The 19,737-nt window shown below is 45.4% G+C and overlaps 1 protein-coding gene across 1 annotated transcript in view; it reads right to left on the minus strand.

Annotated features, from left to right (window-relative positions):
* MERTK (MER proto-oncogene, tyrosine kinase) overlaps nucleotides 1-19,737 on the minus strand; it is a 121,129-nt gene that overhangs the window by 22,606 nt on the left and 78,786 nt on the right. The gene's annotated exons all lie outside the window — the stretch shown is intronic.

Consider the following 19,737-nt stretch of genomic DNA (forward strand, 5'->3'; position numbering starts at 1 on the left):
TTACTCTATAATTTGTCACCTGAATTTAAGGTACCATGGATCTCTTACAATACAGAAAACAATTATGTTCACTCAACATCGGCTGGAGTATTTTTTGGATTGAAATTGACCTCGTAAGCAAATCTGCAATGTTAACAAGATTGAAAAGCCCAGGAGAGAACAATGTTATAGAGATTATGGAATCAACATCCTGTAATAGACGTGGGAACATCAACGACTCTGCAAAAGTGCCAAATTAACAAAGTGAAAATGTGCGGTACATTCAAAGATTAGTCAACCCTTCACTAAATTAAACCAATATTACTCCGATATGACAGCAGCATAGTGGAACAAGATTAAAGTGATCTTACTTAGGCGCTAAACACACAGAGTGATCACTATTTTTAGTGAAAAATGCAATTATATTCAATATAGAAATACAATACAGTAAAGTGCAAAAATGAGTGCAAAGATAAAAGTGAAATATAAAGATGTAACTCCCTGTTCAGACCCTCTGGTAGGACCTGTCTTCACTGGTCCCAAAACGTCAAAATGTATTATCACGATCCAGGGGGAGAATAAAGGGAGAGAAAAAAACAACAACACACAAAAAATCTAAGTGCAGATGATAGCGCAGGGATGCGTTAATATCAGCTGAGTTCTTGGAGCACTATGTTCCTGAGGAACCACTGATGCAGGGAGCTATGAAGTCCTGCTTACTCAATGCAATCAATCTGTGCAATTGAACCCACAGGTTCTCCTGGAAGCAATTACCATTGATGAGAGATATCTTTGGAGGGAAAGTCAATCAAGATAGACAAAATACGGCTTCCATACCCTGAGTATCTGTATACAGCTGTAGATACCAGAAACATGGAGTCTGTGACTGGGGATGCTGGGACCCATACATGTTATCTTGAAGAATAAAATATATACTTGAATGGCGCACCAAATGTCACAATCTTTTTGTCCTCTAGATCTCTCCAAATACCTTATGTAGCCATGCATCCCCATGTACTAATTTGCCCTACCCAACACCCAAGCCCTGGTACCAGCGCAGGCAGTGTTAGGTACATATCTATGCCCTTGCTGCTGCAGCAGTAAACAACTCCCTTGAGTGACAGGGGAGTGGGCCTAATGCCTGTGTACTGCCCTATCAGGGGCTCAAGAGAATATATAAGTATTTTACTGTGTATTTCTGTCATGTTGGATGTAGCATTGGGCGTCTCTGTCGTCTGTTGTATACATATGCCACACTCAATAGCACTCCTTTTTGACACACATATATATATATATATATATGTACATATATATATATATATATATATTGTGGGAGCCCAGGGGTTCCCAAAAAGAGCTTGCTGGGGTTTTGTGTTTTGTTAACCTATCACGGGCTCAGACATAGGACCCTTCCATGGGTAAAGAAGGGGCTGCAGATCCAAATTTAGAGAGTTCTCCTTCCTCAGGGAAGAGAGAGAGATCCCTCCAGCAGTGGAGTGGGAACAACAACCCCATACTCCACCAGGGAACATGGTCTCAAGTCCTGGGGGTTGAGTCCAGGAACCAGAAGAAAAGGCATTGTTGATGTGTACGGCTGTACTCAATAAAGACCAGTTGCTGCTTTTATACTCCTGCCTGTGACTGCAGTTTATCAGGGGGGTTGCAAGATGGTTTTCCTGCAGGGACTGCACCCAGCACTGATGGGGCCTGCTGGAAATGGAGGCGCTGCACCCAGAACGAGATGAGAGCTCGAGATGACAGCATGTCCTGTCTTCCTCACCACCATCGGCGGATACTCAGCAATCCTGTAAGCCTCACAGGTACAGCACAGCGAGAGTACAGGTAACAGTGAAATCTCCCAGAGGGTGGGGGAACACCTGTTACACTTATAGCATACGTCAACCACCCAGCACCAATCACAGCATGGTGAAATAAGAGAGTCTATACTTTGGAATTGTTTACAAAGCAGATATTCAATTCACAAATTAGACAGAAGTATTTTATACTGTAGACAGAGGACACACAAAAGGACAATGTTTCAGGCCCCGGAGAAGATTCTGTTACAGACAGGACACTGGCTGGTAATGTCACAACAAGTGGTTTTTATGATGTGTATTATGGTATATTGTCACACTTGTCGGTACAGCAAATATTTGACAGTCTGTGTGTGTGCAGCATGACTTAATTTTACACTAGAAAAGGCCATTTTCTAAATCAGGGGGGGCAACTCCAGTCCTCAAGGGCCTTCAACAGGTCAGGTTTTAAGGATATCCCTGCTTCAGCACAAGTGGCTCAGTCAAAGATTGAGCCATCTGTGCTGAATCAGGGGTATCCTGAAAACCTGACCTGTTGGTGGCCCTTGAGGACTGGAGTCGCCCACCCCTGTTATAAATAGTTTTGGCTTCGTACTGAAAACGCAGGAAGCCCTGTTCTACAAAAAAAAAAGAATCACTAGGCAGCACCTTTAGCTAGAGATGCTACCAAAGGACATGAATGTGCTTTGTAAGCAGAGGCATGTAATAGCAGGAGTCAGATGTCGAAATAGGTCTGGTTCTCGTGTGTGGTTTACATGTTGCGTGACTTAACATCTCTTGGTGTTACAGATGTAGCCAGGGTCCCTCCAGTCCCCCTGTCTCCCGGTTCCTTTCTCCCTTGTGTGTGTGTTGCTGCGGGGGCGAGCGCGTTTCTGGGGGCTCCCGCCGACATCAGTGGCAGGGCGCTGCCATCTTGTGTGCGTTCAGGCATGCGCGGTGCGCGTTTGCAGTCGCGGCGGCCATTATACGTAGCGCAGGAAAGTGTAGGGAGGCAGGAAGGACCCCGAGATGTAGCGCAGGCGCAGATAGAGAGAGGTAGGCGGCCATTAGAGAAGCGCCCATGCGGTCCTCATAGGGAAAAGCCCCAGAGGGGACTACAATTCCCAGCAGGCTTAGAGGCAGGTGAGTCAGATGATTGCAGGCAGCCAATAATGTTTGCAGTTTTCCCTGCAGTGAGTAGATACATTGTATGGGCAATGTGCTATGAGTCAGTTAGGCTGAGGAGACAGTAGGGGAAGGAAGAGGGGCAGAGTGCTGCGAGCTTCTGCCCTAGGCCAGAAATCCCCCGGGCTAGAGTTGAGGCCCTGACTCCCCACTAGTGAGGGTGGGTGTTCATAGGGACAGGTCCTTAGGTAAGGACCCTGTGCCCCTTCAGCTGTGTGATAGGCAGGGACAGAGTTATAGTGCCTGCTACAGTTCCTTAGTGCAGGGAGAGGGAGAGACCCTGTGCAGTTCCTTAGTGCAGGGAGAGAGATCCTGTGCAGTTCCTTAGTGCAGGGAAGGAGAGAGAGGCCCTGCTGCAGTTCCTTAGTGCAGGGAGAGAGAGAGATCCTGTGCAGTTCCTTAGTGCAGGGAGATAGAGAGACCAGACCCTGTGCAGTTCTTTAGTGCAGGGAAGGAGAGAGAGGCCCTGCTGCAGTTCCTTAGTGCAGGGACTCAGTGATAGAGTCTGCTGCATGTTCCTGTATGCTGTGTTGCTGATCCAGAGACTGTCCTTACGGTGGGACGTCCGGCTGGACCCCATCCCACGCGGAGGTACAGATCAGCGCTTGACCAAGTGGCGCCGGTAAACCCTTTGCAAAGACACCCAGGTGCAGGGACACCTGGTGAGGTATTTACAGCCTTCCACACGTGCACCAACTTTACCTTACTACTCACATGTGACAGGCCTGTTCACACACTTGGGTGGGCTTGGAGTCTTTGGACACGGGGTTGGGAAGGGGGTGTAAGGGTATAGCCCAGTAGGGGCTAAGAAGGTATAGCCCAGTTAGGGGCAAGGTTATAGCTGCCAGCAAGTGGCAGAGGGTGGCATATATATCGTTGTGTATACTGATGATGTTGCACTGTTATAGTATGATACTCTGTATTGTGTTGCTCGTTCAGTAAACCTTTTAGCCATAACCCTGGTGTATGTGGTTTCTGGGTGGGTTCCTGTGTGGGGCACATTCTACACGCCTAGAATCCTACATACTGCACCGACACACTTTATTCGAGCAAATACCCAGTATGTACCTGGCAGATACCTGGAATGCGCCGCTCCTCACCTCTGACAAGCCCCGTTGCGTTTGCCTTCCCAGCCTGGGTTCATGCCTGGCTGACGGGCGGCTGATCTGTTAAATGATAATGATTAGGATTTAATAGGCTGCAATGCTTCGCGTGTCTACCAGATGGCATAAATTCATGAATTGTAATGCAGTATATATATATATACTGTGCAGTATTGCAGCCAGCGGGAATAAAATGCTTCAATCCCTGCCTGGAAAATACCTCAATGCACTCGGGCAGAAAACAGTCACAAACCTCAATACACCCGGGTATACCCGAATTCGTGGGACTAGCCGAGCTCGAATAAAGTGTGTCGCCAGTGTAGGTGGAGGCGCTGACCAACGAGAGAAAGTTCCAGAGAAGCACTCCAGGTTCCCATCAGCGGAGGTTCAGGCCTCCTGTGTACCTGCAGGTATACGCACCACACCGGTGACATATAGATTCCCCCTCACATGCACACTATATGCGATTGGGGTAGGGGGATACCCGTTACACAGTATTGAGCCAAACCCGCTGGACCTAGTTTTATTAGCACTTGTAAAGCTCATGTGCCCTTGTAAAAAAAAAATATTGCAATTGCTATTTGGGTTGAACCATTTTGCAGAGAAAGAGTTAATAGGCTTCGTACATACAATAAGCTTGTGTGCATTTTTTTTAACTTACACAAAATTATGCAGAATTTGCTTTAATCACAGATTCTGAAAGCAACGTCAAACTCTTGCACTAGAAAATGATCAGGCGGAACAACAAGTGACAAACATGTTACAGGAACCCACTCACAGCTTCAGGCTTTGATCAGCAGCTCAGCTGAAAAAATAAAGCATTCTTCTTTATAACAATTAGATTTGGTGACTATACCACACAGATGTAGTTGGCACAAACACCCTCACGCTCTCTTCAGCTGCCTCCCATTTATCCTATTCCTATAATAGCTAAATGACTCTACAATTAGTCATACTACAAATGACCGGAGGAAAACAAGGTAAGGTGACTCAAATACTGTATATAACCCAAAAGGTGCAGATATCATGGGTAAGTGTCATTATAACATACAATATGTTTTTGTCATTGTGACAGGGTGAATGAACGTCACCAGCCATATACCTGGCAAACCTATGTTTAGGCTTGCAGTGCAGCAGTGACGAGGTTACGTTTCAGTAGAGAAGGGCTGCTTAATTAGTCTGACCCCAGCTGCATCATGAAGGTGTTTTACAACCCTCAGGCTGTACACACATGCAAGCTAGCTGGTCAGGAGACAGGACTGAAAGGCTGAAGAGATTACTGCTATAAGGTCTGTTTGCAAAGTACATGTTTTATGAACTGTCTGTGTCCTGCATGCTGAAGAGAAGCTGCATTGTTGGCTATGCTGAAGAGATGCTATTTTGTTTGCTATGCTGAAGAGAAGCTATTTTGTTTTTGTATGCCGAAGAGAAGCTATTTTGTTTGCTATGCTGAAGAGAAGCTATTTTGTTTTTGTATGCTGAAGAGAAGCTATTTTGTTTTTGTGTGTTGTATTTTTTTTAAGGCTCAATAAATAAGCCTTATCAAGAGAACTCGCGTGTGTGGTTACATGTACCCTGCAACATATGGTGTCAGAAGTGCCAGGATTTTGAGAGGCCCCTGCAGTTGAAGGGCCACACACACAAAAATGAGAAAAATGGAAGAATTTTTAAAAGAGTTTCTGTGCGAGCAGACCAGACAGCAGGTACTGTTAATGCAGGAGCAGACCAGACAGCAGGAACTGGTAATGCCGGAGCAGACCAAACAGCAGGGACAACTACAAGCAGAGAGAGATGAAAGACTATTGCAGCAGCAAACCCAGCTCCTAACCCAGCAGCAGGCAGCACAGGATGAGCGGATGGCCAGGCTGCTGACCCAATTCCAGGGGTCTGCCAGTCCAGAACCTGCGAACAAACCCCCGATCCTCCTGAAGAAAATGGCTCAGAACGAGGATCCAGAGGCTTTTCTACTGACGTTTGAAAGGGTTGCCGAAGGTCAGGGCTGGTCTGCAGATCGCTGGACAACTGCTTTGGCCCCGCTCCTCATAGGAGAAGCCCAGGCCTCATATCAGGGCCTCCCAGCAGATCAGGCAATGGACTACCAACAAGTAAAAGCCGCCATACTGGATCGCTTAGGTCTGACCCCAGAGACCTACCGGCAGCAGTTCCGGAACCTGAAGTACACCGCTAAGATGAGACCCCGGGTCCTCGCTCAGCGGTTATTGGACTTGTGTACTCGCTGGATACAACCCGAGGAGCGCACTAAGGAGACAATTCTTGAGCAAGTTGTTTTGGAACAATTCCTACAAATAATACCCCCTTCCGCACGCTCGTGGGTAAAACGCCATGCTGCTGAAACCCTAGCTTTGGCGGTCCGACTCGTTGAGAACTTCCTTGGGGCCGAGGATCAGGTGAGTGCCCTGAACCCGATGGATCCAACTTCACCAGCACTTGCGGACACCCAAAGAGGGAGATCGGAACAACAGGGAAACTACGGCCCCTCCATACGCAACCGCCAAGTGCCACGAAAGGAGCAGTCCTTTCAACAAGGAAGAAGTCAAAACGCCGGGCACCACCCAGACCCTCATGCCCTCCCTGATGTCGGCTCGTCGCCAAATGAGAGGAACTTCCGAGGACGTCGCCCACAGAACCCATCAGATGCCTGGTTCACAGTATCCAGTCCAGCGCAGCGCTACCCGCAGCACCCTCCTGTGAGGGAACCCTCTCCATGTTCCGCCTGCGGAGAACAAGGCCATCGGCATGTGGACTGTCCTCAGATGGATTGTTCCTTCAGCAGGACAGTCGCCTCGGCCTTCACTGGAGAAAATTACAAGCCCTGGCTACTTCCAGCCCAGGTTGGGGGTAAAACCGTCCGGGCCCTTGTAGATTTGGGCTCTGGGAAAACTCTGGTCTTCCAGGAACTGTTACCGCCTGACGTATGTTCTTTTGACTCCCCATGGAGTATAGAATGCATACACGGCGACGTAAAACGGTATCCGACGGCCAAAATTCGGCTACAGGTAAAAGGTCAGGAGGACTACCTTGAAGTAGGAGTCACTCTTTGGCTCCCTGCCCCCGTTGTGCTCGGCCGGGACTGGCCTTTCTTTTCGGACCTAATGGCTCCAGTCTCTCACGAGGAGCCTTATTCTATGGCTCAGGAGAACCCTGGTAAACTGTTCCCCTTCTCGGCAGACCTTATTCCCAGTAGACACCGGGTTCAAATGACTCGGAAGCAAAGACGCTCTGACAAACAGGACTGGTTGCAGAAATCTGGGTCTCAAGGTGACCATTCTAGTAGCCAGAAGTCACAAATGATGGCTGGGGATGGCCAGAGGGAGGGGGATATGGCCCCTGGAGATTTACCAGACATATACCTCCCTGATTTTCGCCAGAGGCAGAGGGAAGACCCAGTCCTTGCTAGACAGTATGATAAAGTAGTAAAAATTGATGAGCAGATATTGAATGTACAGGGGGTGATAGTATTCCCCCATTTTGAATTATCAAATTATATCCTGTATAGGGTGAATAGGCAGACACAAACAAGGGAGGTCACCAGACAGATATTGGTTCCCAAGGCGTTTGTTAAATCTGTGTTCACTCTAGCCCATACTGTCCCTTGGGGTGGTCACCTTGGCAGGGATAAAACATTGGACCGTATTTCGTCCCGATTCTATTGTCCAGGGATGCATAGTGATATTGCTAAGTTATGTGCGGCATGTCCGGAGTGCCAGCTAACTAGTCCGAACGGACAAAAACCAGCCCCTTTGGTTCCTCTACCCTTGGTGTCAGTTCCCTTTGAGAGGATTGGGATAGACTTGGTAGGACCTCTAGAACCTTCTGCGAAAGGTCATAGGTTTATTCTTGTAATAGTTGACTATGCAACAAGATATCCTGAAGCGTTCCCCCTGAGAACAGCAACGGCGAAGCAAGTAGCCAACAAGTTGTTCGAGCTGTTCTCACGGGTTGGACTTCCCCAGGTTATGTTGATAGACCAAGGTACAAATTTTATGGCTAACCTGATGCAGGATGTCTTAAAATTACTAGAGGTCAAGTCTGTTGGACATCGGTCTACCATCCGCAGACTGACGGATTGGTGGAAAGATTTAACCGAACTCTAAAAGGGATGCTGAGAAAATTTGTAGATTCAGAGAAGAGAGCCTGGGATGAACTTCTCCCTTTTCTGCTGTTTGCAGTGCGGGAAGTTCCCCAGGCCTCCACGGGATTCTCTCCATTTGAACTGCTGTATGGCCGCCAACCCCGGGGTATCCTAGACCTCCTAAAGGAGTCTTGGGAGGAACAGCAGTCCCCTTCTAAGAATACCCTGCAATATGTATTGGACCTTAGGAAGCGCCTAGATGTAGTCGGCCAATTTGCTAGGGAGAATCTTAGATCAGCTCAGGACCGTCAGGAGAGACATTACAATCAAAATGCTCGTATGAGAGTGTTTCACCCAGGAGTTCAGGTGATGTTGTTGTTACCCAGTTGTGAGAGCAAACTCCTAGTCAAATGGCAGGGCCCATTCGAAGTACTGCGCCGCACGGGTGATGTGGATTACGATATTGCTCAACCAGGGTCCAGGAAGGGTAAACAAATTTACCATGTGAACTTGCTGAAACCCTGGAAGATGAAGTCTCTATTCATCCACCCGGTGGAGGCGGAAATCGACCTGGGTCTGCAGCCCCCATGGGAGAACACCGTGGGTGACGATAAAATGCCAATGGGTAGACAATTGTCCTCTGAACAAAAAGGGGACTTGTTAGAAATAATTACACAATTCCATGATGTTTTTTCTGATTTTCCAGGGCAAACTAATTTAGTTTCACATGTGATCGAGACAGTACCTGGGGTAAAAGTACGTTCCCGTCCTTATAGGTTGCCCGAAAGTCGTAGGGCCCTGGTAGAGAAGGAGGTACAAGAAATGTTACAATTAGGAGTGACTGAGGAATCATGCAGTGAGTGGTGTAGTCCACTAGTTATGGTCCCTAAACCCGATGGGAAGGTAAGATTTTGTGTGGACCTCCGAAAGGTCAATGCGGTATCCAAGTTTGACGCATATCCGATGCCAAGGGTGGACGAGTTAATTGACGCCCTTGATAACACGGAATATATATCCACGCTGGACTTAACAAAAGGATACTGGCAAATACCTTTAGAGTAAAAAGTCCAAGTGCAAAACAGCCTTTACCACTCCCATGGGTTTATACCAGTTTGTGACAATGCCATTTGGACTGCATGGAGCCCCAGCCACATTTCAGAGACTCATGGATAAAGTGCTGAGACCCCATAGGGCTTATGCCGCAGCCTACCTAGATGACATTGTCATTTATAGTAAACACTGGCGGGCCCATCTAAATAGGCTAAAAGCGGTCCTCAAATCTCTGAGAGGCAGGGCTCACAGCCAACCCTAAGAAATGTGCCTTAGGTAAGGCGGAAACCAAATACTTAGGGTATGCAGTGGGAGGTGGAAAAGTAAGGCCACTAGCCGACAATGTAGCTGCCCTGAAAGAAGTTCCGACCCCCCAAACAAAAATGCAGGTACGCTCTCTGCTGGGTTTAGCAGGGTACTATCGGCGGTTCATCCCCAACTACTCGGAAGTTGCAGCCCCATTAACGGACCTCACAAAAAAGTGTGCCCTTACACAAGTGGTATGGTCAAGGGAGTGTCAGAGAGCCTTTGAGGACATACAAAGGTGTCTATCAGAGGGTCTGTAGAGGGAGAGGGGGTTGGCCCGGTATTAAAGGGGTTGCACCCCATATGGCCACCCCCTGACCTCACAGGGAGGCAAGGGGTTAACTGGACTGCGGTCCAGGAATGGGGTTTACACCTTGTCATGTCATGAAAATGTATGTTCCCCTGTTCCCATGTTTCATTATAATCCTGTATTTTAAAGATGTTTTAAAGTGAATTTCTGTATCTTCAGTTCTGGAGGTCGCAGAGAGTTGATATTTGGCCAATATGTGGAGTCACTGTAGGCATTAAAAACTGGCAAATTTCGACCCACTGAGCCCACCAGAATGTAACTCATTAATATGTGTAGATATTAAAGTGTATATGTATGGTATTTTGGATCTGTTCTGAAAATGCAGACCCCATCTGCTATGCTAATAGGTCATGAAGGGCAGCCGGCTGATTGAGCCTAAGCACTGTGATGAAAAGTTAACTGCCTGATTGTTTACACTAAGTACTAATCAACAGACCAAGTACTAATCAACAGACTCTGCCACTCTAATTGTTACCTGAGGGTGGAGAATCATCAAACTGGAGTGGTTTGTAAGTGTTATTTCTACACCTACAAACAATGCAGATACTTCATTTGGTAGACCGTTCGTTGCCCCTGATTTAATTATGGTGCTACCCATAGAGTCCCAGTACACATGGGCTAATTATCTGGGGGTGCATGGGTTAATCTGTGTCTCCACGTTAGGGATTGGATACAGATAATTGTTCACCAATAGTCTGTATTCAATGTTAAGAATAGGGTTACACAGGTATATAAACTGTGTCAGCCCTACAGTTTTTAGTTGTGCTTCTGATTCCACCTGGAATGTCACCGGATTGCTGGAGAATTGCTAGCTGATACTTCTCCATCCCCCAACCCTAAGTAAGTGTTACCTTCTTGACTGTTAATTGTACTATATTGCTGTGTTCACCTTTTTAAGGAATAAATATATTTTATTATATCTAAGCCTCGTTCAGTTCAACCCAGATATTTGGTGTTCATTATATCTTGTCATAGCTACCGTGACAGGGTCCCGTCCTTAGAAGCCCAGACTTCAACAGGCCTTTTGTAGTGCAAACCGATGCATCAGAGATAGGGCTAGGGGCAGTGTTGTCACAACAGTTTGAGGGAGTGGAACACATCCGATCCTTTTTCTGAGTAGGAAATTGTTCCCGAGGGAAAAAAACTACTCAGTGATTGAGAAGGAGTGCCTCGCAGTAAAGTGGGCAATCGAGGCTTTGAGGCATTACAGGAGTCCATTTTACTCTGGTGATGGACCATGCTCCATTGAAGTGGTTAAATAGTATGAAGGACTCCAATGCTAGATTGACCAGGTGGTATATGGCCCTCCAACCCTTCTCATTTGAGATTCAGCACAGGCCTGGAAAAGAGAATGCAAATGCTGACATATTTTCTAGAGAAGGGCTGGATGGTCGGGCTTCAGCCGTGCGTAAGCCCAGCCACACACTAACAGGGGAGGAATGTGACAGGGTGAATTAACGTCACCAGCCATATACCTGGAAAACCTATGTTTAGGCTTGCAGTGCAGCAGTGACGAGGTTAAGTTTCAGTGGAGAAGGGCTGCTTAATTAGTCTGACCCCAGCTGCATAATGAAGGTGTTTTAAAAACCCCAGGCTGTACACACATGCAGGCTAGCTGGTCAGGAGACAGGACTGAAAGGCTGAAGAGATTACTGCTATAAGGTCTGTTTCCAAAGTACATGTTTTATGAACTGTCTGTGTCCTGCATGCTGAAGAGAAGCTGCCTTGTTTGCTATGCTGAAGAGAAGCTATTTTGTTTTTGTATGCTGAAGAGAAGCTATTTTGTTTTTGTGTGTTGTATTTTTTTTAAGGCTCAATAAATAAGCCTTATCAAGAGAACCCGCGTGTGGTTGCATGTACCCTGCAACAGTCATGTACAACATATTGTTTCTCAAACACTAAAGATATCCGATTATGAAGCACTGCAGATATCCTTCAGTGGGGCATTGCCTCTTACCCATTTTTGTATTAATAAATGCAGCCGTTCCTTACATTTATGGCAATGCAATTATTTTAAGCTGCCAGTCGATCTGTTCTCCCGTGATCTATCGGTGAAAATCCTACTTCCCAGGGCACGCAATATGGCTGCCAGTTCAAAAGAGGAAGTGCTATGGCTTCCAAAATAGTTGCTATAACAACCGAAGGAAGTTGGGCGAACCACTCACATGACCGGCCCTGCGCTCCCTTGAGCGCTTGAATTTACATTTTTAGTAAGACTTACGCTTCCGCACACTTGTGTAAGGGAGCCTCTGCTAAAGCCGCTCTCATTGCGGCTGCAGGGGCTCAGTGCCAAGAGTGAGCGTGCCTCAGCGCATAAGCGCTGACCATGCCCGAGGCCTTAGGTTCAACTTTCTCTATGAACTAGATTTTTCAGTTACATACATGAAGTTTAAGATTCACCATCTGGATTAAAATTAAAATGCAAAATAATTAAGTCTCCCTGATATTGGGTGCGCCTCGCCGATAGTGAGTGCGCCTCGCCGATAGTGAGTGCGCCTCGCCGATAGTGAGTGCGCCTCGCCGATAGTGAGTGTGCCTCGCCGATAGTGAGTGCGCCTCGCCGATAGTGAGTGCGCCTCGCCGATAGTTTGCATCAGCAGCCTCAAACAGGAGTCTCAAAAATTAAAGCAGCAATATCTCCATTTGGCTTTTTGTTTCATACATTATCTAATTATATTATCACTATTATCTCATTATCTAAATACGATAGCCAGAAAGAGACTATATTGTTACAAGGCTCTGGGGCTATGTGTACCTAAGTTTAGCTCCAAGAGACCCCCAGTTCAAATACAGTAAATACATCAATAACAAGGAAATGAGTAGCATACATGGCTGCTTTAACTTCCTTTTACGCTGCCATTTTGGGTCCAGAACACAGATTTGAGACATTGGGAACTTACGTATTTTACATCATTAAAATTCAATCGGTTTCATTCTTTTTTTATATTGTAACATTACCCAACAATAGATTTGTTTGTGGTTTTCACTGAGTCATTTATGTACCATAATATTTACAGCAGAAATGCTAGATAGTAGGAAGTAAAACCTCTTTTTCTTATAAACAGTGTCACCAGATGTAGTTGGAACATCAGATTCCAAAGAAAAACAATGCTGACATTTCGGAAAGAAAGCCACTGCCCAAAACAATGCAACAACAGAAGGCAATCAGCAATAGGACGCATGAGTTAACCGTACACATAACATATTGTACAAGAGCTGGAGACACAATGGCCCAGATCAACAAAAGGGTGCTAACTTTAGCACGCCTTTACTCCTGTTCAAATGAATAGGAGTAAAGTCGTGCTGAAGCTTAGCACCCTTTTGTGGATCTGGGCTAATATGCTTAGATATTTTCATAGCATTGATCCCAACTAGAAAATGACACAGAAATTGCAATGTAGACACTTAGCCAAGTAGTCGTTTGGGTAATTTATCTCTAGACGTCAACTATTCGATTTAGTTTGCGTGTCACTGATTTACGGGCTCATTCTACACCCGCAGAAGCGATCCATCGGGCAGTTTTCGGCTGCAATTCTGCATTGAAGTCAAGAGACTGGATTGGTCGCTTTGGCGAATATATAATAAGACGCTCGGAGTCAATCTCACTGATTTTTGCCATCGGCATCTCATAGACTTTGATCAATCTCACTGATAAAAAAAAATAACACTCTTCAATAACATTGTCATTTTCTGGTCCAGGGACCCCCAAATCTCACTGATCTCAAACTCTAAAGCCGATTTCATCAATGCAAACCCTGACATACAGAGCATCACAGGTTAAAAAAAAAAACCTATGCGTTACACAAAAAACCATAAGGGACATGTTATCGTACCTTAATCCCACATTACCTGTCATTTAAATCAATGGCAGTAAGCACGGGATTATGGGGCCATAATGTGTATCATTGGTTACTGAATCCCAGCGTTAGGGACCAATGCAGGTGAATACACAGGGACAGGCTAAATACTGCCATTAACTTTGCACTATATTAAGCCCATAGATCTCCTTCCCCAATTTATATCTGTTTACAAATTACCTTTACTGTTAGTTTCATGTGAAAACCTTTTTGCTTGTGCTCTTCATGTGTGCGTGCCTGAAAGCTGCTTTATAACTTATTCCTGATCACCAGTTTTGGAAGCGCTGCTTCATTCTTACCTTAATACAGTATGACTGCCCCCCCCCCCCCCCCGATTCACACCTGCAGAAAAGCAGCTATTTTGTTATTGTTTTTGCAAAGCTGTTAAACACATCTTCATTTATGAAAGGACCGTCAAAAATGGCAGACAGATTTGACTTTATTGCCATTCCACACTGTTGGTAAGTAATTAAGTGCCAATCTTGCACTCCTCCACCTCCCATTAGCCCAGCTATCAAGAGGAGGATCTTGAAACTAATGCTATAGGTCAACGGGCCAAGGCTGCGGCCCCGCTGCCTGTGCTGCACGCGCGTCAGCGAGGCTGGCGGCGCGTGCAGCCGAGTCCCCCGGTCTGCACCGATGGGGGGCGTGATGGGGGAGGGACAGGCGCGCTGCCGTGACATCACCCGGCAGGTTCGTCCTCATTGGCTGAACCACCAGGAGGCGTGGCCTAGCGCTCCGTCGGCCGTGGCCAGCTCAATTTTCAGGTATTTCTGAAAAACTCGGCGCGCTGCAGTAGCCAGCGGAGACCTGGCCTAAGGGTCTTATCCTATTTTAGCCGAAGCGGCCGATTTTTTTCAGTGGGTTAAATGGTAACCTTTACACTGCAATGGGTTCTGGGGACAGCTTCATTTTAACCACTTAATATTTCAAATGCTTATATCGCCTGAATAAAGCACCAGATAGTAAAAATAAAAACAGTGTTAGAAAGGCCAAGGAGATATTTCTTACAAAATGGGGATATTTGAAGGCCAATGAAGAAACTAGACTATATTGAGAATATATAGTTATAGTTATTATAGTTAGGCTCCTTGTTTGATTTATATAGTGTACAGGCATACCCCGCATTAACGTACGCAATGGGACCGGAGCATGTATGTAAAGCGAAAATGTACTTAAAGTGAAGCACTGCTTTTTCCCCACTTATCGATGCATGTACTGTACTGCAATCATCATATACGTGCATAACTGATGTAAATAACGCATTTGTAACAGGCTCTATAGTCTCCCTCGCTTGCGCACAGCTTCAGTACAGGTAGGGAGCCAGTATTGTTGTTCAGGACGTGCTGAAAGGCGCATGCGTGAGCTGCCGTTTGCCTATTGAGCGAGATGTACTTACTCGCGAATGTACTTAACGTGAGTGTCCTTAAACCGGGGTATGCCTGTACACCTCTATCAAAGAAGAAAGTGAGAAAGTTGGACTGAGCCTGAACATTAAGAAGACAAAGATCATGACAACAGCAAAAAATCCGAACGTTAATATCAAGATCAACAATGAAGAAATTGAAGTGGTTAAAGATTTTATCTTTCTTGGCTCCAAAATTGATCGCGATGGCGACTGCACCCCTGAGATCAAGAGACGGCTGACACTTAGAAGAAATGCGATGGCCAGTATAAACAACATCTGGAAGAGTAAAGACATCAGCCTGGCAACCAAATGCAGATTGGTCAGTGCGATCGTTTTCCCAATAGCAACATATGGCTGCGAAACCTGGACTCTGGGAAAGACAGACAAGCGAAAGATCGATGCATTTGAACTGTGATGCTGGAGACGTCTGCTATGCATTCCCTGGACAGCCAGAATAACGAACCAAGCAGTTCTGATAAGGGTCAAACCGAAAATCTCACTGGAGGCCAAGATGATAAGGCAAAAGCTCTCCTATTTTGGTCACATCATGCGAAGGAAGTTGCTTGAGAAGGACGTCATGCTTGAAATGATCGGTGGCAAAAGAGGAAGAGGCCGCCCAAGAACTCGCTGGCTACCATCAAGAAAGATACTGAAATGAACATAGCAGAATTGAAAGAAGCCGTGAGAGATTGAAGATATGGAGAACACTGATCCATAGAGTGGCCGAGAGTCGTACTCGACAGAACGGAGAAGAAGAAGATCTCTATCTCATCTTCCTCCTCACTTTTAATTAATTACTTCACCATCTCACCAGAAATTATTTTAATTAATTTGGCTTATTTAGTTGTACCAATACAAGTTACTGTACATTTAATCAGCTATTACAGCCAGGTGTGATCTCAAATGGGATCTCTCTAATTTGGAGCTAGTCTCTTCATTACCCTCCAAATATCCTGTATTAATATACAAGACGTACGGAAGAACAAGCAAAAGTCTACGGCGCTGTAGACAGCGTCTGTCGCAATGAAGATGCAGCGGAAGATGCTTTATAATCCTTCGGTATAGCGAATGGCACCTAAAACAGGCTTACTACATCTGTATATGATTTCCAGGAAGAAAATGTAACAGAGAACGGAATGATTTTATTTAGCGTTCTGCATTCCTGTGTCCTGCACAAAATGAAAAGGTTGAGGTATTGCAATGTGTAATGCAGGCGAGTGACTTTGAAAAAAATAGACAACAATAAAATATTTTTTTTTAAAAATGTTTTTAACTTTTAATCGTTTCAAAAGTAACTAAATGCTTTGGATGTGTTTTTTTTTAAGCTTTCACCTGATCTCTTTGCTGTACTGTTTTTAAACTCTGGTATGTGCCACCATTTTGGTTATCTCTAGTGTGTGTGTGTGTGTGTGTGTGTGTGTGTGTGTGTGTGTGTGTGTGTGTGTGTGTGTGTGTGTGTGTGTGTGTGTGTGTGTGTGTGTGTGTGTGTGTGTGTGTGTGTATTTTACCGTCATCATTAGCCAAATAGATAAATGGAAAGCCCAATAAGTATCAGATAGCATTACGACATTACGCATAACGTTGCAAGCCCCTCTTACAGCAAAGGTTAATATTTTTGACATCACTATGCAGGACTGCCTGTCTAACCGAGGAACTACAGCTGCCTTGCAAAACAGTTCACATTAGAATCTATATTGAACCGGGTCTGGTCTTATTATTTTCAATATTTCTTTAAGAACAGAAAGAGACAGGAATATTTCACAATAAAATGTTATGTGAAGACACAACACACAGGATCTCTTTAATTACAATAAGAGAACAAAGTCAACAGATTTGAGACAAGAGAACAGCAGCATTGCTGTTGGTTAACCACAGTTTTTCTTTTTGCACTTTAGTGGTGAGAAAAACGCTAAGCAAGCAATTGTAAGTGTTAAAGGAAGATATATCCCTGAGTCACTCACTACCCATATCTCTATCTCATCAGGTGTAAGGTCAGCTTTTTCTACTTCTGTCACAAGACAATGATCTTGTTCTTGAATAGCAAGTAAAACTGTATATAAAATGTACATATATATATATACACACACACACACACAGTGGCATAGCTAGACATGCGCTGGTCCCCGAGCAAATTTATTTTGGGGGCCCATTAATACTGACTGCAATTTTTTTCTCCCTACCCCCATCCTTTCCCTGATCCTCTCTCTCATCATCCCTCTTCATCGCTCCTCATCATCATCCTTCCTCATCATCTCTCCATCTCATCATCATCTCTCCATCTCCTCCTCATCTCTACCTCTCATCATCTCTCCCCCTCCTCATCACCATCATCAGCTTTCTCCCTCATTATCATCATCTCTCCTCCCCATCATCAACTCTCTCCCTCCTCATCTCTCCCCCTCCTCATCTCTCCCCCTCCTTCTCATATTCATTAGCTATCCCCCTCATCATCAGCTCTTCTCATCATCATCATCATCATCATCAGATCTCCCCCTCATCATCATCATATCTGCCCCTCATCAGATATCCCCATCATCACCAGCTCTCACCCTGATCAGATCTCGCCCTCATCATCAGATCTCCCCAGCATCATCATCATCAGATTTCCCCCTCATCATCAAATTCCTATCTCCCCCTCGTCATCATCCTCATCATATCTCCTCCTCATCATCATCATCATCATATCTCCCCCTCATCATTATTTATTTATAAAAATGTTTTACCAGGAAGTAATACATTGATTTACCTCTCGTTTTCAAGTATGTCCTGGGCACAGAGTTATAAAAATACATGGTTACATTAAATGAACAGAGGTTATACAGTCAATTCACAGACATGTCATGGACAGATAGAGTTGGAAAATTGGGTACAGGGGATAAAGGGCTTGTGAGTTTTCCCAGGTACAGCACAGGGAGAGTACAGGTAACAGTGAAATCTCCCAGAGGATGGGGGAACACCTGTTACATTAATATAATCTATTGGTGGCATTCTTATAAATGTTTCTCACAATATCAATGTACGCTTCTTCAACACTTTGTCTTCTCAATACCTTTAAAACCGCTGAGGTGTAGACAGAATCAAATTCTTTTTTTATAATCTACGAGTTCTAAGATGAGTGGTGGATCATAATCATTACTTCAGGAAATCACTTCTTGTACAAATTCCCCATTTTAAATAGGCTACGAATCTAGGTCACAGATGTCATGGAGCTTGTCTATGGCCCAGATCCACAAAGCTCCCTTAATTGACTTAACCTAACTCAATGTCACATTAAGCCTCACTGCATACCTTCAAAGATCAATAAATGTGATAGAGAGGAGAGAAAGACAATTTTAGTAAAGTACCCATTGACTATATCAGGGATGCGCAAAGTTTTTCCCCTGTGCCACCCTGCCTGCTCTCCTCCCCTGCTTGCGCCCCTCCTCCTCCCACCCCCCACCCCCGTTTGGGTCCGGTGTCAAATGGCGTAGCGGGGTCATGTGACGTCACGTTGCCAGGGCAACATGACGTCACCTGACCCCGTGGCATCATTTGACACGGGGTTACCAAGGTGACATGTCACCGAAAACCAGGTAGGAGAAGTTACAGGGGACTTACGCGATCCCACGGCATTTAATTTAGATGCCTTGGGGGAAGACTGCGAGGCCTCTGCAACCGCCGCACCTGCCCAGAAAAATCTCGCACCCCCCAGTTTGTGCACCCCGGGACACTATTACTCCCAAAATACACCGCTGTACAACATGTGGAGATGATGTCACACAGCTTGTTCGCCCTCATTGGCTGAACCGCCGCCGTGACGTGGCCGTCGCTCGGCTACTGTGCCAAAAGACAAAAAACGTGCCTTTGAATGCGCTGCCACGTCAACTCTCTACTTCGCTTGCAGGTGCGCAAGCAGTAGGAGAACTCATATGCCAAACAGTGAGAGTATGCTTGTCGTGCACGCGCACGCACGCAGCAACTCACACAGTATGAGCTCGGACGTAGAACGTGTTAAAGCATCAAATGATATGTAAATGAGCACTGTAGCTAACCAACCATTCAATAAACTGTTTAGACAGACTAAAGGGAAACCTGAGTAGAGTGTGTTTGCAGGCTGCTTTCCAGTAAAAAAATAATAATCACAGCCACAGGGATTAATCGAGCTGTGTGGGATCCCAGCATAAAATTCCAGGATGTGGCTTTTAGTTAACACTGGTGGTGGCTAGTATGGAATCCCAGAAGTAGTAACCTGAACGCAACACGAACAAGTATGATGAAATCTAGTTCTTTGAGCATTTCTCAGTGATATGTGTTGTATTTGCATTGCAGGACAAAACGGCATACCGAATTTTAGAGGGTATCAAGTTTGCTAAGGTGGGTTTGGGGTGCCGAGCCGTATACTATGTCCCCATAGTCGATAATTGGCATTAGCATCTGCTGTGCGATACGCTTTCTGATCAGCAAACTTAGGGAGGATTTGTTCCTATAAAATACACCTAGTTTGGCATAGGTTTTGGATATCAGGGTATCAATGTGCATCCCAAATGTTAAATGAGAGTCAAACCATATGCCCAAGTATTTAAAACTAGTAACAGGAGTAAGGGTGGTATTAACGTTGGTTATGATCTGGAGCTCAGTCATTGGAAGCTTTAAAAAATTAGCCTTGGCCCCAAA

The sequence above is a fragment of the Ascaphus truei genome, chromosome 4 (genome assembly GCF_040206685.1).
Source record: "Ascaphus truei isolate aAscTru1 chromosome 4, aAscTru1.hap1, whole genome shotgun sequence".
NCBI lineage: Eukaryota > Metazoa > Chordata > Amphibia > Anura > Ascaphidae > Ascaphus > Ascaphus truei.